This window comes from Ptiloglossa arizonensis, chromosome 7 (assembly GCF_051014685.1).
Source record: "Ptiloglossa arizonensis isolate GNS036 chromosome 7, iyPtiAriz1_principal, whole genome shotgun sequence".
In the NCBI taxonomy this organism is placed as follows: domain Eukaryota; kingdom Metazoa; phylum Arthropoda; class Insecta; order Hymenoptera; family Colletidae; genus Ptiloglossa; species Ptiloglossa arizonensis.
The window spans coordinates 3,654,495-3,661,839 of NC_135054.1; the positions used below are offsets into that span (position 1 = coordinate 3,654,495).

The following is a 7,345-nucleotide window of genomic DNA, read 5'->3' on the forward strand; positions in this document are numbered from 1 at the left end:
TTAGAGAATCCGATCTGGCCAACCTGGTTGAGCCTTACCTGAGCGTTCGGGTAAACGCACGTAGGTTTCTAGGAATCTTCCCTTTCTCCTCCAGGGTCAAGCAACCCGCGCGCACTCCATAACCGCCAATCCGGTACTATTTCTCCCTCCCACTACCTTTCACACCACCAGTCAAAACTATGGAAAAGTCGACGAGCAAAACGATAAACCGAAAACCAGGAGATTCAAACATACCTTCAAACAGTACACATCCATTAAATTAGATAAATTTCTTATTACAAATACAAGTACATTAATAACTTAATAATTTTACATACAAATTTAAGTAAGTGTGCGAGGATGTGCGGCACTACGATATCGAATGATCCAGCCTTGTGTATCAATACAACGTTTCGGAAGCAACACTTTGGTTCTTCGAAATAGATTTAATCTTATGGATCTCTCGAGACTTTTTGGATTTGCACTGTCAAGCGGACACATTTTCTGGACCGTCTAGGTCGTTCTCTGCTCATATAGCAGAATAATTAATGAAGAGACTACAGACGAACAACACCAGGATCACAATCCTGGAAGACATCCTTCGAACTATGTGATAACTCCGAAGGAAGTGGTAGCAGTTCCCATCTTCGATCAGTTCTGGCAAAGTGCGCAACGAATAACTTTCTTGTACGTTACTTCGCACTATCGTACTTGCACTATCGCTCAAATACAGTCTTTATGGCAATCGACCAGAATTTTAGTCAAATGAAAACTCAAAAGAAGCAGTGGACTGCAATTAGAAATCAAGTAACGCGGATAAGTTCGTATGTCAATAACACCACGGATATTTTGGAGTTAAAGCAACGGAAATTTAGACTCGAAGAATTATGTAAAGTGTATGATGTAGTTCAAACAAATATTAAAATAGATGATGAATCTACAGATTACGGTGAGGAAAGAGATCAATTTTAAAATACCTGTTTTCAAACTTTAGTTCTAACGAGTAAACATATACATGCTTCAAAATTATCGTTAGATATTCCAAACACAGTAATGACAAGACAAGCAAATACGGTTTTCCCGAAAGTTGAAATAAGACCGTTTAATGGTAATTTAATAGAGTTGCATAATTTTCAGGATATATTTAAGTAATTAGTGGATGATAACGATGAACTAACAGCGGTTCAGAAATTTCACTTTTTGAAAAATTCCTTGTATGGAGAAAACTACGTCAGTAATTGTAACTTGAAATTTGTTGGAAAAAAGTGGGAAAAACCTAGGTCGTACCTTAGAGAACAACGAAGTTTAAGCAATTGATAAATTTTATAAAGAAACAAGCGTGTAACGAGGACATAACTACAGAATATAGCAAACCGAAATTTAGTAAGTGGGAAAAAATCTATAAAAAATAATGGATTTACATCTGTGATCTGCAAATAGGAACATCAGGTATATAATTACTTAAAATTTTTACGAATGTCTGTACGCGATCGAGTCGATGCCGTAAGAGCAAAATTGTGCACAAACTGCTTACGAAATAATCACACTGACAGTTTTTGCAAATCGGGGACTTGTCGAAGGCAATCGCAAGCACCACACTCTCTTCTATTTTAACACTGAAATAAAGAATTATTCAAGGAGTGAAGAAATAGAGTAGTAAAACCTTAACTTCGAATAATCTTTCGTTAGCACCGGATACACTTAAGACGGTCTTAACCGTAGCGTACGAGTGTGAAGTTTTGTTACCTTGGAGGTGTGTCTTGCCTAGGCGAGTGAATATCGTGTCCTAGTGGTGATAATTGGGAGGGACCTTAACGGGTCCCGAGAGGGATTGCTTAGCGCCTCTGCTACAGCCCTTGGAGAGCTGGTCCCTCCCTCCGAAAATAAAGTATAAAATAAATGCCATGTCGGCGACAAACGTGAGATCATACTTCAGATTGCTTCGATAATGAGCATGCGTGTCACGTCTTATTGGACGGAGGCTCATAAAACCATTTTATTATTCAAAGGTTAGCGGATCAACAGCAATTAGAAAAACAGGACGTAGATATAGTATTTGCGAGTCTAAGATAAATGCCTCTTGCGGGTGAGACATTCCGTTGAAGCATCAATTAGGCCCCTAATGACTATTTCAACAGGGTTCTTACTTATTCGGAAAATTGACCATGTGACGCGTCGTTTGTCAAGGAATTTTAGGGATATGCGTAGATATGCTAATAATATTGCTTCGCGGAAAAATAAAAAGTTTATTAAACAATAACACTTATATCTACTAACTAGTGAATAACAAAAACGAGGTTCCGTCGAGTTATTCGTAATCATGGGGTGCAAGTTGTAGTCCAGTAAACACTTTGATGGCCGCAAAGAATCTGCTTTGCCCTATCCATTTTTCCGGGGTCCTCGAAGAAAATTTTCCCTGAAAACGCACAGGATGACCACCTGCCGTGTCACTACGTCAAACCCTACGCAATTGTCGTGCATTTTGTCAGCGTTAAACTATATTTTCGACACATCAGCTTAACTAACAAAACATCAGTAAAGGTTCACCACAGAATAATAATAATAATACGCGGTAATCCCGAATTTCGCAAATCAGCAGAAATATATATGTTACTTGTTAGTATTACAAGTTGTTCAGCATAGGTCCAATTATGCAATAACTCCATCTTACTGTAAAAAAAAAAAACACGTTTATAGTGGATAGTCACAAACGAAGATGATTCAAGCAGACTGACGATTTGGACCAGGTCATGTCGTTTCACTGCATCCCACGAAATCGAGGAGATATTCAACGTATAAATTCTATCGCCATCGGAAACTGAGTGTGAGAAACACTTTGTAGAAAACACGTCGTGAAACGATGAAAGATAGCAATAGTTATATGGTATGTTAACTATTTAACGAAAACGAGGATGGTTGGGCGAATCAAAAACTAGGGCGACAAAACGCTTTTCTTCGTTAAAAAGCAAACTGCATCAAAATCCATTTCTTTTAGTGCTACCAATTCGCAAAAGTAATTACAAAGAATGGCGACTTGAAAAAGTGGTTCATCAGCAGTGCATCCATAAAGGAGTAACGCTGCCGCATATCTGGATGGTACGTCAGTTGCAGCCTAGGAAATTCCCGAGTCACCGTTGGGTCTTACCTGGTCGTTTGAGTGTAACACACGAAGGTAAGAACCATTCCTTTCCCCTCCCGCCGTTAAGAAACGACCGCTCATCCCATTACTGCCAATCTCGTGGTATTTTCCCCATTCTCTTTTCCCGTGTATTCTTCATATAAGAAACATTAGTATTACATGTATGTAATACATGTATGTAAAATAGTGAAATACTTATCAAGAATCTTAAATGTTACATTACATAAGTGCTGCAAAATTGAGTATGGAATGAGGAATACAGGATACGATTGTTTTCACTGGAATGTAATCAAGCATTCAAAAATTGATATTATGTATTCGTAACATAGCTAAACTGTTATCAAATGCTTTAACAGTTCTTGTACAAAAATATCACAAATACTTTTTATGGAACAAGGAAAACAAGATACGATTCCTTTTTCACTAGAATGTAATCAAATTTAATTTGTAGTACTTACAATATTTTCTATAGCCAGTTTCACAAACATGTAACAAATGGTAAAGTACTGTGATAATATTACAATTTCATTAAGAAATGTGGAACACTCATAATGCTCGATTTTTAGGATTCTAGGATTCTAACAAAAATGTAACGACAAAAATGAAGATGCGATTGTTTATTATTAACCTTACGTAATATCGTTTCAAATGTTCAATTACATTATTTATCTATAATAAAAATGAAATGAATAGAAAGTAATAATAATCGCAATAATTGTAATAACCGTAATATAATAGTTATAGTTATACTACTTTAGTAGCACTAGCTACTAGCTACTAGTGCTACTAGTTTTGTAGTAGTAGTAGTAGTAGTAGTAGTAGTAGTAGTAGTAGTAGTAGTAGTAGTAGTAGTAGTAGTAGTAGTAGTAGTAGTAGTAGTAGTAGTAGTAGTAGTAGTAGTAGTAGTAGTAGTAGTAGTAGTAGTAGTAGTAGTAGTAGTAGTAGTAGTAGTAGTAGTAGTAGTAGTAGTAGTAGTAGTAGTAGTAGTAGTAGTAGTAGTAGTAGTAGTAGTAGTAGTAGTAGTAGTAGTAGTAGTAGTAGTAGTAGTAGTAGTAGTAGTAGTAGTAGTAGTAGTAGTAGTAGTAGTAGTAGTAGTAGTAGTAGTAGTAGTAGTAGTAGTAGTAGTAGTAGTAGTAGTAGTAGTAGTAGTAGTAGTAGTAGTAGTAGTAGTAGTAGTAGTAGTAGTAGTAGTAGTAGTAGTAGTAGTAGTAGTAGTAGTAGTAGTAGTAGTAGTAGTAGTAGTAGTAGTAGTAGTAGTAGTAGTAGTAGTAGTAGTAGTAGTAGTAGTAGTAGTAGTAGTAGTAGTAGTAGTAGTAGTAGTAGTAGTAGTAGTAGTAGTAGTAGTAGTAGTAGTAGTAGTAGTAGTAGTAGTAGTAGTAGTAGTAGTAGTAGTAGTAGTAGTAGTAGTAGTAGTAGTAGTAGTAGTAGTAGTAGTAGTAGTAGTAGTAGTAGTAGTAGTAGTAGTAGTAGTAGTAGTAGTAGTAGTAGTAGTAGTAGTAGTAGTAGTAGTAGTAGTAGTAGTAGTAGTAGTAGTAGTAGTAGTAGTAGTAGTAGTAGTAGTAGTAGTAGTAGTAGTAGTAGTAGTAGTAGTAGTAGTAGTAGTAGTAGTAGTAGTAGTAGTAGTAGTAGTAGTAGTAGTAGTAGTAGTAGTAGTAGTAGTAGTAGTAGTAGTAGTAGTAGTAGTAGTAGTAGTAGTAGTAGTAGTAGTAGTAGTAGTAGTAGTAGTAGTAGTAGTAGTAGTAGTAGTAGTAGTAGTAGTAGTAGTAGTAGTAGTAGTAGTAGTAGTAGTAGTAGTAGTAGTAGTAGTAGTAGTAGTAGTAGTAGTAGTAGTAGTAGTAGTAGTAGTAGTAGTAGTAGTAGTAGTAGTAGTAGTAGTAGTAGTAGTAGTAGTAGTAGTAGTAGTAGTAGTAGTAGTAGTAGTAGTAGTAGTAGTAGTAGTAGTAGTAGTAGTAGTAGTAGTAGTAGTAGTAGTAGTAGTAGTAGTAGTAGTAGTAGTAGTAGTAGTAGTAGTAGTAGTAGTAGTAGTAGTAGTAGTAGTAGTAGTAGTAGTAGTAGTAGTAGTATTTTTTTGGAATACTGGTGACTGCTAATCGCTTCTTCAATTTTTCAAGTTCTTTCATTTCGATAATTACTGGGACAGCTACTACTACCGACTGCTAATTGTCGATACTACTACTGCTTGTTGCTAGTAGTCGGGTCTACTACTACCGATTACTGGTAGTCGAAGTACTGCTGCTGATTACTAGTAGTCGAGTATTAATAGGAATTGGGGGAATAGTTGTGATAGGGCCATTAGTAGTGGCAGCAGTAGTATTAGTATTAGTAGTAGTGGTAGTAGTAGTATTAGTAGTAGTTATGGTAGTAGTGCTGGTGATGGTGGGGATGGTGGTGATAGTAGTAGCAGTAATAGGAGGAATAGCAGTGGTAATTACAATAAAAATAACGGTAATAATTATGATAAAAATAATAATAAAAGTATTAATTATAATCATAATAATAACAGTGACATAACAATAGACGTAGCAGCAGGAGGAATAATAATAAAAATGATAATGCTAATCGTAATAATAATAATAGTAGTAGCAATAATAATATAATATAATATAATGAAAATGTTTACAGGGTACATACAACTTTTTTGTCATCTTGTATGGAGGTTTGTTAAGTATTTTCATCTTAATAAATCGGTTTTTCTTAATTCAGTTTGTTTCTCTGTATTCATTCCTTATATTTTCATGTCGGTCAGCGTATGCGACCATCGAACGAGACGTCTAGGCTACTCTTTGACCGATCATTCTCGAAAGACGTTCGCATCTCGCATAACAGGCACATATCAGTCGTATTATAGTATATTTTCTGAACACAATGTTTTTACACATGACGTTAGGAAACTTACGTTATTTTAATCCAGCCACGATGTGTTCCAAAGATTTCGATTCAAAACATGCATGAAATTATCTTTGTTGACAGATTAAAAAATGATTTGAACGCGTCTGATTATTTAGAATAATGTAGCTACCACTGAGGTAAATTTCTTAATGTACTTTAAATATTGTTCATACTTTCTTGACAGCAAAACTGTGATAAAAGTTATGGTATAAATCCATAAGGGGATTGTTTTACTTTTGAAATGATAAAGAGTATACAAAAATTGCTTGATGATGCATTATCATCAGATTTACATATTTTATTAAAATATTTTAACATGAAGGGAAATTATTTGGAACACAAATCGTGATCGGTTCTTATACTATTTAAATGTATACATCTCTGTTGTTTGCTAATTGGCATAAATACTCTGCATTTTGCGACAATTGTTGAGTGGACAAATTTTTTCAGGGTACAAAAGCTATAAGAAACGCATACGTTATGAATGGAGAAATATGAAAATATTTCGAAACGTAGTCTCTGTAAAAAGTTTTCATATGAAAAATTAATTGGCGCGTTTTAAATCAATCTATTGCTGTATAATTATAAATTCCACTTTCTAACCAAATATTTTCAATTTCTTTCGTTATCCGACACATTCTTTTTTTATTTTTCAAATTTACTTTTACCAATAATCGACCGCCGCTCTTCCGAGTATTTTTCAAGATCTTTTATATCTCTGCAATAATCGTTCAAATTACGCTTAAACATTTTTCTTTCTTTTCTGCTGTCAAAATTTCAAAAATTTACTTTAAATTAAGTCTTATGTGACGATCGTCGTTTTCTTTCTAAGTGGTGACTGTATTTGCAGTTGCTAAAACTTGTACGCGATACAATCAATCGTTTCATTGCGTATAAACAACATAATTAGAATCATCTTATCAATATCAACAATCGTCAGATGAGAAAATTCTTCGATGATGCGTCGAAAAAAGTCACGTTATGCCCAGAAGTCGATCGTTTAAATCTTCTCTCATTTCTTTTCTTTGAAACGTAGACTTGCAAAACGGTGTACCCTATTTCGTTTCTCACTCTACAATTTTATCAAAAGCGAAATTTGCTGTACCATACAGAAAGAAAAATACAGAAGAAAGAAATGTGAAAATTCCAATTTTTTTACAGACTAATGAGCACAACGCGTAATAATGTGAATTCGGAAGAGGGCACGTGTGAGTTATCACACATTTCGTCTACGTTTATAGAGCGTACTGATTTTTGCCGTTCAACGAGATCATCGAAATGTCAGAGTTCGTCACAAAAAATCTTGATCGAGTCTGACAAACAGTCTGTTATCATATA

The 7,345-nt window shown here is 34.9% G+C and overlaps 1 long non-coding RNA gene across 1 annotated transcript; it reads left to right on the forward strand.

Annotated features, from left to right (window-relative positions):
• The first annotated feature begins 290 nt into the window (after nucleotides 1-290).
• Nucleotides 291-1,840, forward strand: LOC143149310 (uncharacterized). The gene is made up of 2 exons (XR_012992749.1): nucleotides 291-928; nucleotides 1,117-1,840. It is a non-coding gene; the product is annotated as an uncharacterized LOC143149310 (long non-coding RNA).
• The last annotated feature ends 5,505 nt before the right edge of the window (nucleotides 1,841-7,345 follow it).